Source organism: Papio anubis, chromosome 8 (assembly GCF_008728515.1).
Source record: "Papio anubis isolate 15944 chromosome 8, Panubis1.0, whole genome shotgun sequence".
Lineage (NCBI taxonomy): Eukaryota > Metazoa > Chordata > Mammalia > Primates > Cercopithecidae > Papio > Papio anubis.
Genome location: NC_044983.1, coordinates 43,800,113 through 43,811,096, shown reverse-complemented (window position 1 = coordinate 43,811,096; position 10,984 = coordinate 43,800,113). Strand labels below are relative to the sequence as shown.

At 38.9% G+C, this 10,984-nt stretch overlaps 1 pseudogene; it reads left to right on the top strand.

Annotated features, from left to right (window-relative positions):
* Positions 1-528: 528 nt before the first annotated feature.
* Positions 529-2,795, top strand: LOC103886785 (annotated as a pseudogene).
* The last annotated feature ends 8,189 nt before the right edge of the window (positions 2,796-10,984 follow it).

The following is a 10,984-nucleotide window of genomic DNA, read 5'->3' as shown; positions in this document are numbered from 1 at the left end:
ACCTCTGAAAATCCATGGATCAAAGAGGATGTCTCAAGAGAACTAAAAAAATACATTGAAGTCAATGAAAATGAAAATACAGCATATTAAAATTTGTAGGAAACAGCTAAAGTTGTGCTGGAAGGGAAATTTATACCACTAAGTGTGTACATTAGAAAAGAGGAGAGTTTCAAATTAATAATTTAATTTCCCAGCCCAAGAACCTAGAAAAAGAACAAAATTAACTAAAGCAAGCAGAAGGAAGGAAATAACAATAAGAGCAGGAATCAATGATACTGAAAAGAGAAAAATAAGAAAGAATGTCAGGTTTTTTTAAAGTTAGTACATTGAAAAGATCTATAGACTTGGCAAACCTCTAGCAAAATTGACAAAGGACTAAGGGAGAAAACCCAAAACGTCAAAATCAGGAAGGAAACTGGAGATCTCACTTTCCTTGCAAACATCAAAAGGATAAGAGGCCGGTGCACGCAGAGGACAGAACCCAAAGGGGCACACTCCTGGGCTGGCTGGTGTTCAAGCTGGAGGCTGCTCAGTGTTCTAAGACAAATCTGATGTTCTGTAACAATGCTTGAAATAAATACCAGCCATCTCTATGAGCAACAGTTTCAGCTCTTGGCAGACATGTGTAACCTTACTGATGAAAATGACAATAAAATTGGGGCTGAGACCAAGAAGAATTGTCACCTGAATGAGAACACTGAAAAATGATTATTGCGTTGGGCTTTTAGTGTCTTTTTTTTTTTAATTATTATACTTTAAGTTCTAGGGTACATGTGCACAACGTGCAGGTTTGTTACATATGTATACATGTGCCATGTAGGTGTGCTGCACCCATTAACTCGTCATTTATATTAGGTATATCTCCTAATGCTATCCCTCCTCCCTACCCCCTCCCCACAATAGGACCCGGTGTGTGATGTTCCACTTCCTATGTCCAAGTGATCTCATTGTTCAATTCCCACCTATGAGTGAGAACATGCAATATTTGGTTTTCTGTTCTTGCGATAGTTTGCTGAGAATGATGGTTTCCAGCTGCATCCATGTCCCTACAAAGGACACAAACTCATCCTTTTTCATGGCTGCATAGTATTCCAAGGTATATATGTGCCACATTTTCTTGATCCAGTCTGTCACTGATGGACATTTGGGTTGATTCCAAGTCTTTGCTATTGTGAATAGTGCCACAACAAACACACGTGTGCATGTGTCTTTATAGCAGCATGACTTATAATCCTTTGGGTATATGCCCAGTAATGGGATGGCTGGGTCAGATGGTATTTCTAGTTCTAGATCCTTGAGGAATCGCCACATGGTTTTCCACAATGGTTGAACTAGTTTACAGTCCCACCAACAGTGTAAAAGTGTTCCTATTTCTCCACATCCTCTCCAGCACCTGTTGTTTCCTGATTTTTTAATGACTGCCATTCTAACTGGTGTGAGATGGTATCTCATTGTGGTTTTGATTTGCATTTCTCTGATGGCGAGTGATGATGAGCATTTTTTCATGTGTCTGTTGGCTGTATGAATGTCTTCTTTTGAGAAGTGTCTGTTCATATCCTTTGCCCACTTTTTGATGGTGTTGTTTGTTTCTTTCTTAAAATTTGATTGAGTTCTTTATAGGTTCTAGATATTAGCCCTTTGTCAGATGAGTAGATTGCAAAAATTTTTTCCCATTCTGTAGATTGCCTATTCACTCTGATGGTAGTTTCTTTTGCTGTGCAGAAGCTGTTTAGTTTACTTAGATCCCATTTGTCTATTTTGGCTTTTGTTGCCGTTGCTTTTGGTGTTTGAGACATGAAGTCCTTGCCCATGCCTATGTCCTGAATGGTATTACCTAGGTTTTCTTCTAGGGTTTTTATGGTTTTAGGTCTAACATTTAAGTCTCTAATCCATCTTGAATTACTTTTCGTATAAGGAGTAAGAAAAGGATCCAGTTTCAGCTTTCTACTTATGGCTAGCCAGTTTTCCCAGCACCATTTATTAAATAGAGAATCCTTTCCCCATTTCTTGTTTTTGTCAGGTTTGTCAAAGATCAGATGGCTGTAGATGTGTGGTATTATTTCTTATTTCTGAGGGCTCTGTTCTGTTCCGTTGGTCTATATCTCTGTTTTGGTACCAGTACCATGCTGTTTTGGTTACTGTAGCCTTGTAGTATAGTTTGAAGTCAGGTAGCGTGATGCCTCCAGCTTTGTTCTTTTGGTTTAGGATTGTCTTGGCAAAGTGGGGTCTTTTTTGGTTCCATACGAACTTTAAAGCAGTTTTTTCCAATTCTGTGAAGAAAGTCATTGGTTTATTCAACACCGAAAATAAGCTCCTGCTAGAGGAAAGCTCAGATGCTAAGTTTACCTTTCCGGGTTGCTTTACCAATACTTGTTGTGGTCATCCATTAGGCAATTCAGGCATGCTTGAGGAAAGTGATGACCTTGAAGTAAGGCAAGCAGCATAGAAGCATCTGAAAGCTGAGTTAGGAATCCCCATGGAAGCAGTTCCTCCAGAAGAAATTAATTATTTAACATGAATTCACTATGAGGCTCAGTCTGATGGTATCTGGGGTGAACATGAAATTGATTACATTTTATTTGTGAGGAAGAATATCACTTTTAGTCTAGATCCCAATGAGATTAAAAGTTTTCTCAAAGGAAGAACTCAAAGAACTTCTGAAAACAGCAGCTAGTTGTAAAATTAAGAGAACACCATGGTTTCCAATTATTGTAGAGGCTTTTCTTGTTAAACGGTGGGATAGCTTAAATCATTTGAATCAGTTTGTTTATCACAAGAAAATACTTAGAATGTGAATATAGAGATGAATGATTACTGAAAAAATTCTCTACTTGGTAAATTTAAAATGATTGTTTTGTTTTAAATTTTGTTCCCTATTAGGGGAACTCTCATATGATACACTGATACTTTACAACCTGCTTGGAAAAAATAATTAACTTATAACTTTGTATAACACACCCAGGATATATGCTCTGTTTGTAGAAGACGTTTATGAGGTAGATTATTGTAAAATGAGAGAGCAAATAAAACTTAATTTAAACTGTTCAAAAAAAATGATAATAAGGGAATACAATGAACAATTCTATACATATAAATCTGACAAATTAGATGATAAGAAGCAATTCCTTGAAAAACTCAAACTACTACAATACTAAATACTTACTTCAAAGATCATTGTGTTAGCCCTGAAACTATTAAGACAATTTAATTCATAATTAACAAACTCTCAGAAAGGAAATCTTCAGGTCCAGGTGGTGTCACTGGAGAATTCTACCACACATGTAAAGAAGAATTAGTGCCAACTCTGCAGAATCGTTTCAGAAAATAGAAGAACACGTCCCAGTTCAGAACTAGAAAAACACAGTACAACAAAAGCAACAAAGCCTGGTGTCCCTCATGAATATAGTATACAAATCTTTAGCAAAATATTAGCAAATATAGTCCTACAATATGTAAAAAGAATTACACTCAGTACCAACTGGGTTTTATTTCAAAGATGCAATGCTGGCTCAGTATTTGAAAAGCAATCATTGCAATCCACTATAATGCAGATTAAAAAAGAAAAATCACATGATTGTGTAGTCAGATGCTCTACCCCTGAGCTATACCCCCAAGAAAAATCACATGATTATACCAAACAATGCAGAAAAAGCAGTTAACGAAATTCAATACTCATTCATGATTTTTACAAACTCTCAAAAAATTAAGAATAGAGAGAAACTTCCTCTACTTGATAAAGAATGTCTACAAACACCCTGAGGCTAACATTATACTTAATATTACAAACGAATGACTGAATGTTTTCCCCCTAAGGTTGAGAACAAAGTAAAGATGTCTACCGTAACATTCTTATTCAACATAGTGCTGGAAGCTCTGTCGAACCATTGTAAAAAGGCAAGAAAAGGAAACAAAGGGCCACAGATCAGAGAAGAAGTCATGAACCAGCCCCTATTTGCAGATGACACACGGTCTACATATAAAGCCACAAAGAACCTGAAAAGAAAAAACTCCTAGAACTAATAAGTGAGCTCAGCAAGGTCATGGACACAAAATAAACATAAAGAAACCTATTGTATTTCTATGTACCAGCAATAAACACATGGACACATGGCCTTTCAGTGGAAAGTAAAAATGCAATACCATTAAAATTGATTTAAAAAAAAAACAGTACGCATGTAACAAATCATACACAGGACTTGTAAGCCAGAAATTACACAATGTTGATGGAAAAAGAGATAATTTAATAAACAGAGAAACATACGGTGTTGATGGATTGGAAGACTCAAGTAGGAAAGATGCCAATTCTCTCCAAAACTGATAAACAGGTTTAACATAATTTCTATCATAATCTCAGCAAAAGTTTTTGTAGATATAAACAGACAATTCCAAAAGATATATGAAGAGACAAAGGGATGAGAATAGCTATAATTTTGAAAAAGAAGAATAATGTGGGAAGAATCAGTGCCCAATTTCAAAGCTTATATAACTATACTAATCAAGACTGTGTAGTATTGGCAGAGGGATAAACATGTATATCACGGGACCAACTGAAGAACCGAGAAGTCGACCCATGCAAATATGTCCCACGGATTTTTGACAAAGTTGCAAAAGCAATTTAATGGTGTAAAGATAGCTTATGAGCAAATGGTGCTGGAGCAATTGGACATCCAAAGGCAAAATAAAATGAGCCTCAACCTAAGTCTCAAATATTGTACAAAAATTAACCCAAAATGTGTCATGGACTTAAACTTAAAAAGTAAAACTACAAAACTTTTAGGAAATGCATAGGAGAAAATATATGTGATATAGCTTTTGTCAAAGAGTGCTTAAATAGATATCAAAAGCACAATTAATAACAGAAAAGAATTGATACATTGGACTGCATCAAAATTCAAACCTTTTTCTCTGTGAAGGATCCTATTTAGATCCTATTAAGACAAGTTACAGATTAGGAGAAAATACTTGTAAGACACATATCTGACTAAGAACCTATCTAGAACATATAAAGAACTGTCAAAATTCAACAGTAAAAAAAAAAAAAAAAAAAAAAAAATCCTTTAGAAAACGAGCAAAAGAGATAAAGAGACATTTCACTGAAGAAGATACATAGGTGCAAATGAGCACATAAAAAGATGCTCAACATCATTAGCCACAGAAATGCAAATTAAATAAGATGCATAGCCATGAGATACCACTGCATACCTATCACAACAGCTAAAATTTAAAAATAGTGATAACACCACATGCTAACAAGGATGTTGAGAAAGTGAATCACTCATACACTGCTGGTGAGAATGTAAAATGATATAGTCACTCTGGAACTCCGGAAGACAGTTTGAAAATAAAACAGTTTGAAAAGAAAAAACTAAACATACAATGACAATACAACTTAGCAGTTGCTCTCTCAAGCATTTATTCTAGAGAAATGAAGATTTATGTTCACACAAAAATCTGTACAAGAATGTTCAACTTTATTTGTCATAACCAAAACCTGAGAAGAACCCAGGTGTCCTTCACTGAGTGAATGGTTAAATGAGTTACACACATAACAATATAAAGAAATGAACTATTGGTACACACAACATATACGAATCTCCAGAAAATTATTCTGAGTGAAAAAATGTCACACACCACAGGATTCATTTATATAACATTTTTGAAATTATGAAATCACCAAAATGTTGGCAAGTGGCACTGGCGAAAATTTGTAAAATAAATAAAAAGTCATAGAATTGGAGAACAGATTAGTGGTTGCCACATTTCAGGTGGGTGCACAGGGGAAGGAGGAGGGTGTGGCTACAAAAGGGCAAAGGGAGGTGTCCTCATGGTGATGAAAGGTTCTGCGCCTTGACTGTGTCAATGTCCATGCCCTAGGCATGGTATTGTTCTATAGATTTGCAAGATGTTACCATGGGGGGAAATTGCATAAAGTAACATGTGATCCCTCTGTATTGATCAGTATCCATCACTTTGTATTTGTTTTCACAACTGCAAATGAACCTACAATTATTTCAAAATTAAAAGTTCAATGTTTTAAAAAGTTAATGACAACTCCTTGGTGTCCAAAGCCAAATAGGAATTTAAAAAAAAAAAAAAAAAAGATTTTTGTCATTTTTACTGCTTCCCATCTACACTCTCCTGCAGCTGGAAAGTGTTTATCTTTCATGAACATTTTGCAAAGACACTGAACAAATTACTGTACTTACTTGGGCATTAAACACTATAGTGTTTCCTCTCAGCAGTATAATGGGTTCCTTGGTTTAGAGATCATAGAAAGTTTGACTAAAAAGGGCAGTATAGACAAGGGCCAAACACTAGCCTAAGTTTAGAGATGCCTCCAGAATCTGTGTTGCAAAACTCACTTAGCCTCTTTGGTCTCAATTTCTCCACCTACAAAATGGACCTGAATGTTGCCATTGTATTATAAACCAAATTCTATGGAGTTAACATTATGCCATGATGAAGAAACATATCATCCTGTTTCATGCCTCCTCCTTAATGAGCTGTTAGTCAAAGAAGCACTTGGCTATGTTGTTCTTTTTCATTCTCCTTGTGTCAAAGGCTCCATACATAGGTGAGCACCTCTGTCCCTCCACTGAGCCCCACTCCCTTGCCAACTGGAAGGACTCCCTCACGTCCTCCACGCAGCTCCCTACGTGACACAAGCAGGGGTAAATGGCCTTCGGTGAGCAAGAATGTGCATGATCTAAGAATAAACCCAATAATCTCAATAATAATAATAATAGTTTCCATTTATGGGGTGTTTATTATGTAAGTTCTATTTTAAGAACTCTATAGGGTTTCATTTTATTATTTTATTTCATTTTTTTTTTTGAGACAGAGTTTAATTCTGTTGCCCACGCTAGAGGGCAGTGGCATGATCCCAGCTCACTGCAGCCTCTGCCTCCTGGGTTCAAGCAATTCTCCTGCCTTGGCCTCCCAAGTAGCTGGGATTACAGACGCACGCCACCGTGCCCAGCTAATTTTTGGGGGATTTTTTTTTTTTTTTAGTAGAGATAGGGCTTCACCATGTTGGCCAGGCTGGTCTCCAACTCCTGACCTCAGGTGATCTGCCCACCTCGGCCTCCCAAAATGCTGGGATTGCAGGAGTGAGCCATCACGCCTGTCCCAGAATTTAATTTTTTTTAAAGCAGCTGAAGGCAATGAGCGTTACTCTAGGCGTATGATACAAAGTGGCAGCCCCATGCCCAGCAGCAGGCCGTGCACACACAGTTGCAGCGGCTCCAGAGAGCAGGGTGCTCTCCAGGCCTACACAAGCCACCGAAGGCTGCCTGCCACGGACTGCGCTCCAACAGAGCCTGAGGAAGGTCAGCTCTCAGGCCAGAGAATCCCAGGGATGCGGAGGCAGACCAGGAAGGACCCAAACTGCACCGGGAAAGTTCTCCCACCACCAGGGTCACCAGCCAGAGTGACTCTGGGTCCCAGGACAGCTGCAGCTGATTTCAAAGACTCTCTTAGAATCCAAATTCTCATTGAAAGGCAAAGATACAATATTACATTTTTATCTCTTTCTCTGACTCATAATATGCAAAAACTCACTGTCCACATTCAAAGTCGATATGTCACCCCTTACTATGGAAGATTCTGGCCCTACTGCTCACTCTAGCCTGATGTTCAGTGACTCAGTGCCAGGAGGTTGCCAGTGCCCTTTGGGAGTTATTCCCTGGTAGCCAATAGAAAGCGTGACGAATTGTCAAACTCCTCATCTGCTGGTGTCTCCTTATTTGCAATCACACTTCCTGGATTAGGAACACCTGATTGCCCGGATCACATTAAGGAGAGATGAAGAGGTTCTCCGTGCCCCATGCTGGGCCCTGGAAGTACCACCCGTGGGCTGACATGGTCCATGGAAGAGCAGGGGTATCCTCTGGGAGAGTTCCACCTCTCAGTGTGTCCAGGACTGAGGCTGCAACTCAGCAGCAGCAGCACACGTGCAAAAATAAACAACCAAATCAGCGATGGAGGAGTGAGACCACAGAAACTGGGCGGGCGGCGGATACAGACACAGCTATCCTATGCATTTAGTCTGGGAGCTGCAAAAGCTTACGGCAAGCTTGTTTTATGGTTCTATAGGAGCCAATTATGACATTTAAATGATCCATTCCATTAATATTGTATCATTGTGTCAATCTGGAATGCATTTGAATCAAAAGCCCCCCTTCACATGGTCTCCTTTGTTGTATTTTCTTGTTGGCTCATTTTATCAACATCTGCTATGTTTAGACAATATGAATTAAAACTAAGGAATGCTGTTTGTACTCAACTACTTTTGTTGAGAGTGTAACATCCCAAGATTGGCAGTGTTTATGTAAATCAGTGTGGCTGACACAGCCATCATAAACAAATGAGGAAAATATAACAAACACATTGTTCACGCAGGAAATGTTTGTTTTGAGAGTTGGCTTTGGTCTCACCAGATTGATGAAGAGGTGCTGATACCATAGATCTGTGTGCACCAGGCCACTTCCACTTGCAGGCCAGGCAAGGCTTCCCTGCCCCAGAGCCTGCAGAGGCAGAACAGGGCCCCAAATCTCACCCTTGACCCACTGAGGCAGCTGTTGAGGTTCTCCAGCTGAAGCTTGAGTAGTTAGATGGATTCTGCACTGTGTGGTGCCACAGATAACTGGCGTACACATTGCAGCTGCACTCGGGAGTCCCCCACAGCCAACTGCACACCATCACACAGCACTAGGAATGGGAAAGGTTTCGGCAAGGCCCTTCTGACTCTAGGTCTTCATTCTCATTCAGAAAGAAGAGGTGATGGAGAAATAATCACGAGTGCACAAAGACACATATGTTCAATGATGCTCACAGCAGCATTGTTTATACAGACAAAAGGCCAGAAACAACCTTCACATCCACTTAGCATTGGCTGAGCAGATGGTGGTGCAGCCAAATCTCAGCACGCCACGCAGCTGTGAAGGAGTGTGAGGTGCGAGCTATGTGCCAAGAGTCTCCAGCTGTCATAGATGAGTGCACAAACATGCAAGATGGCAGAAAACTCGCTCCCATTTACATTCGTTAAAAGAGGGTTTGTATTTGCCCATATTGGTTTAGGATATTATTTCCAGAAGGATCTCAAGCAACTGGTGGGTACCTGGAGGGAGTGGTACTGGAGGACCACAAGTTTAAAATCTAAGGAAGCCTTGCTTGTTATTTTTATGCTGCTTTATACAGTTAATTTTTTTTATTATGTGTATGCATTACATAAAATATTCCTTAGAAAAATAAAGGAAGGATTCATTACAATGTCTGTAATCAAAAAGATGGGTAATAACAAAGCCATGGATGTAGAAAAATTGGAATCCACATACATTCCTGATGGGAATGGAAACTGCTGCAGCCACTTTGGAAAACAGTCTGGCAGTTCCTCAAAAGCTTCAACATAGAATTACCATCTGACCCAACAATTCCACTCCTATGTATATACCCGCCAGAAATGAAAACACATGTCCACAGAGACGCTTATGTGTGAATGTTCACAGCAGCACTGCTTATGACAGCCAAGAAGTAAAAACAGCCCAAATGCCCCTCAGCGGATGAATGGATAAGCAAAATATGTTATATTCATTTAATATATTCATGAATAAAAGAGTGAAGTACTGACAAGTCCACATGGATGAACCTAGAAAACATTATGCCAAGTGAAAGAAGACAGTCACAAAAGGCCACATATTGTAGGATTCCATGTATATGAAATGTCCAGGACAGGTGAATCCATAGAGACAGGAAACAGATTAGTACTTGCAAGGGGCTGGGAGGAATACGGAAAGTGGAGTGATTGCTTAATAGGTAGAGGGTTTCCCTCTGGGGTGATGAAAATGCTCCAAAATTGACTATGGTGATGGTGGTGAAGTTATGTGAATATACTAAAAACCAACGAACTACACACCTTAAATAAGCGACTTTCATGGTATGTTGATCACATCTTGATAAAGTTCTTTTGGGTCTTTTGTTTGTTTTGACATTTTCATTTATTTATTTTTAAATATTTTAACTTTTATTTTAGGTTCAGAGGTACATGTGCAGGTTTGTTATATGGGTAAATTTGTGTCACGGGGGTTAGTTGTACAGATTATTTTGTCACTGGGGTACTAACCATAGTGGCTGACAGTTTTTAAATTTTTTTCTGAACCTCTCCCTCCTCCTATCCTCCTCCCTCAAGTAGGCCCTAGTGTGCGTTGTTCCCCTCTATGTGTCCACGTGTTTTGATTATTTAGCTCCCATTTATGAGTGAGAACATGTGGTATGTGGTTTTCTGTTCCTTCATTAGTTTGCTAAGGGTAATGGTCTCCAGCTCCATCCATGCTCCTGCAAAAGACATGATCTCATTCTTTTTTATGGCTGCATAGTATTCCATGGTGTATATGTATCACATTTTCTTAGTCTATCATTGATGGGCATTTAGGTTGATTCCATGTCTTTGCTATTGTGAACAGGGCTGCCGTGAACATACACATGCATGTGTCTTTGTGGTAGAATGATTTATATTCCTTTGGGTATATACCTAATAATGGGACTGCTAGGTCAAGTGGTAGTTCTGTTTTTAGGTATTTGAGGAATCACCACACTACTTTCCACAGTGGCTGAACTAATTTACATTCCCACCAGTGGTGTAGAGCATTTCCTTTTCTCCACAACCTCACCAGCATCTGTTATTTTTTGACTTTTTAACAATAGCCTTTCTGACTAGTGCTAGGTTGTATCTCACTGTGGTTTTGATTTGCATTTCTCTGGTGATTAGTGATTGTGAGCATTTTTTCATATGCTTGTTGACCTCATGTATGTCTTCTTTTGAAAAGTGTCTGCTCATGTCCTTCGCCCATTTTAATAGGGTTGATCACTTTTTGCTTGTACCTTTGTTTAAGTTCCTTATACAATCTTATAGACCTTTATCAGATGGATAGTTTGCAAAAATTTTTCTGCCCTTCTGTATGTTGCCTATTTACTCTGTTGATAGTTT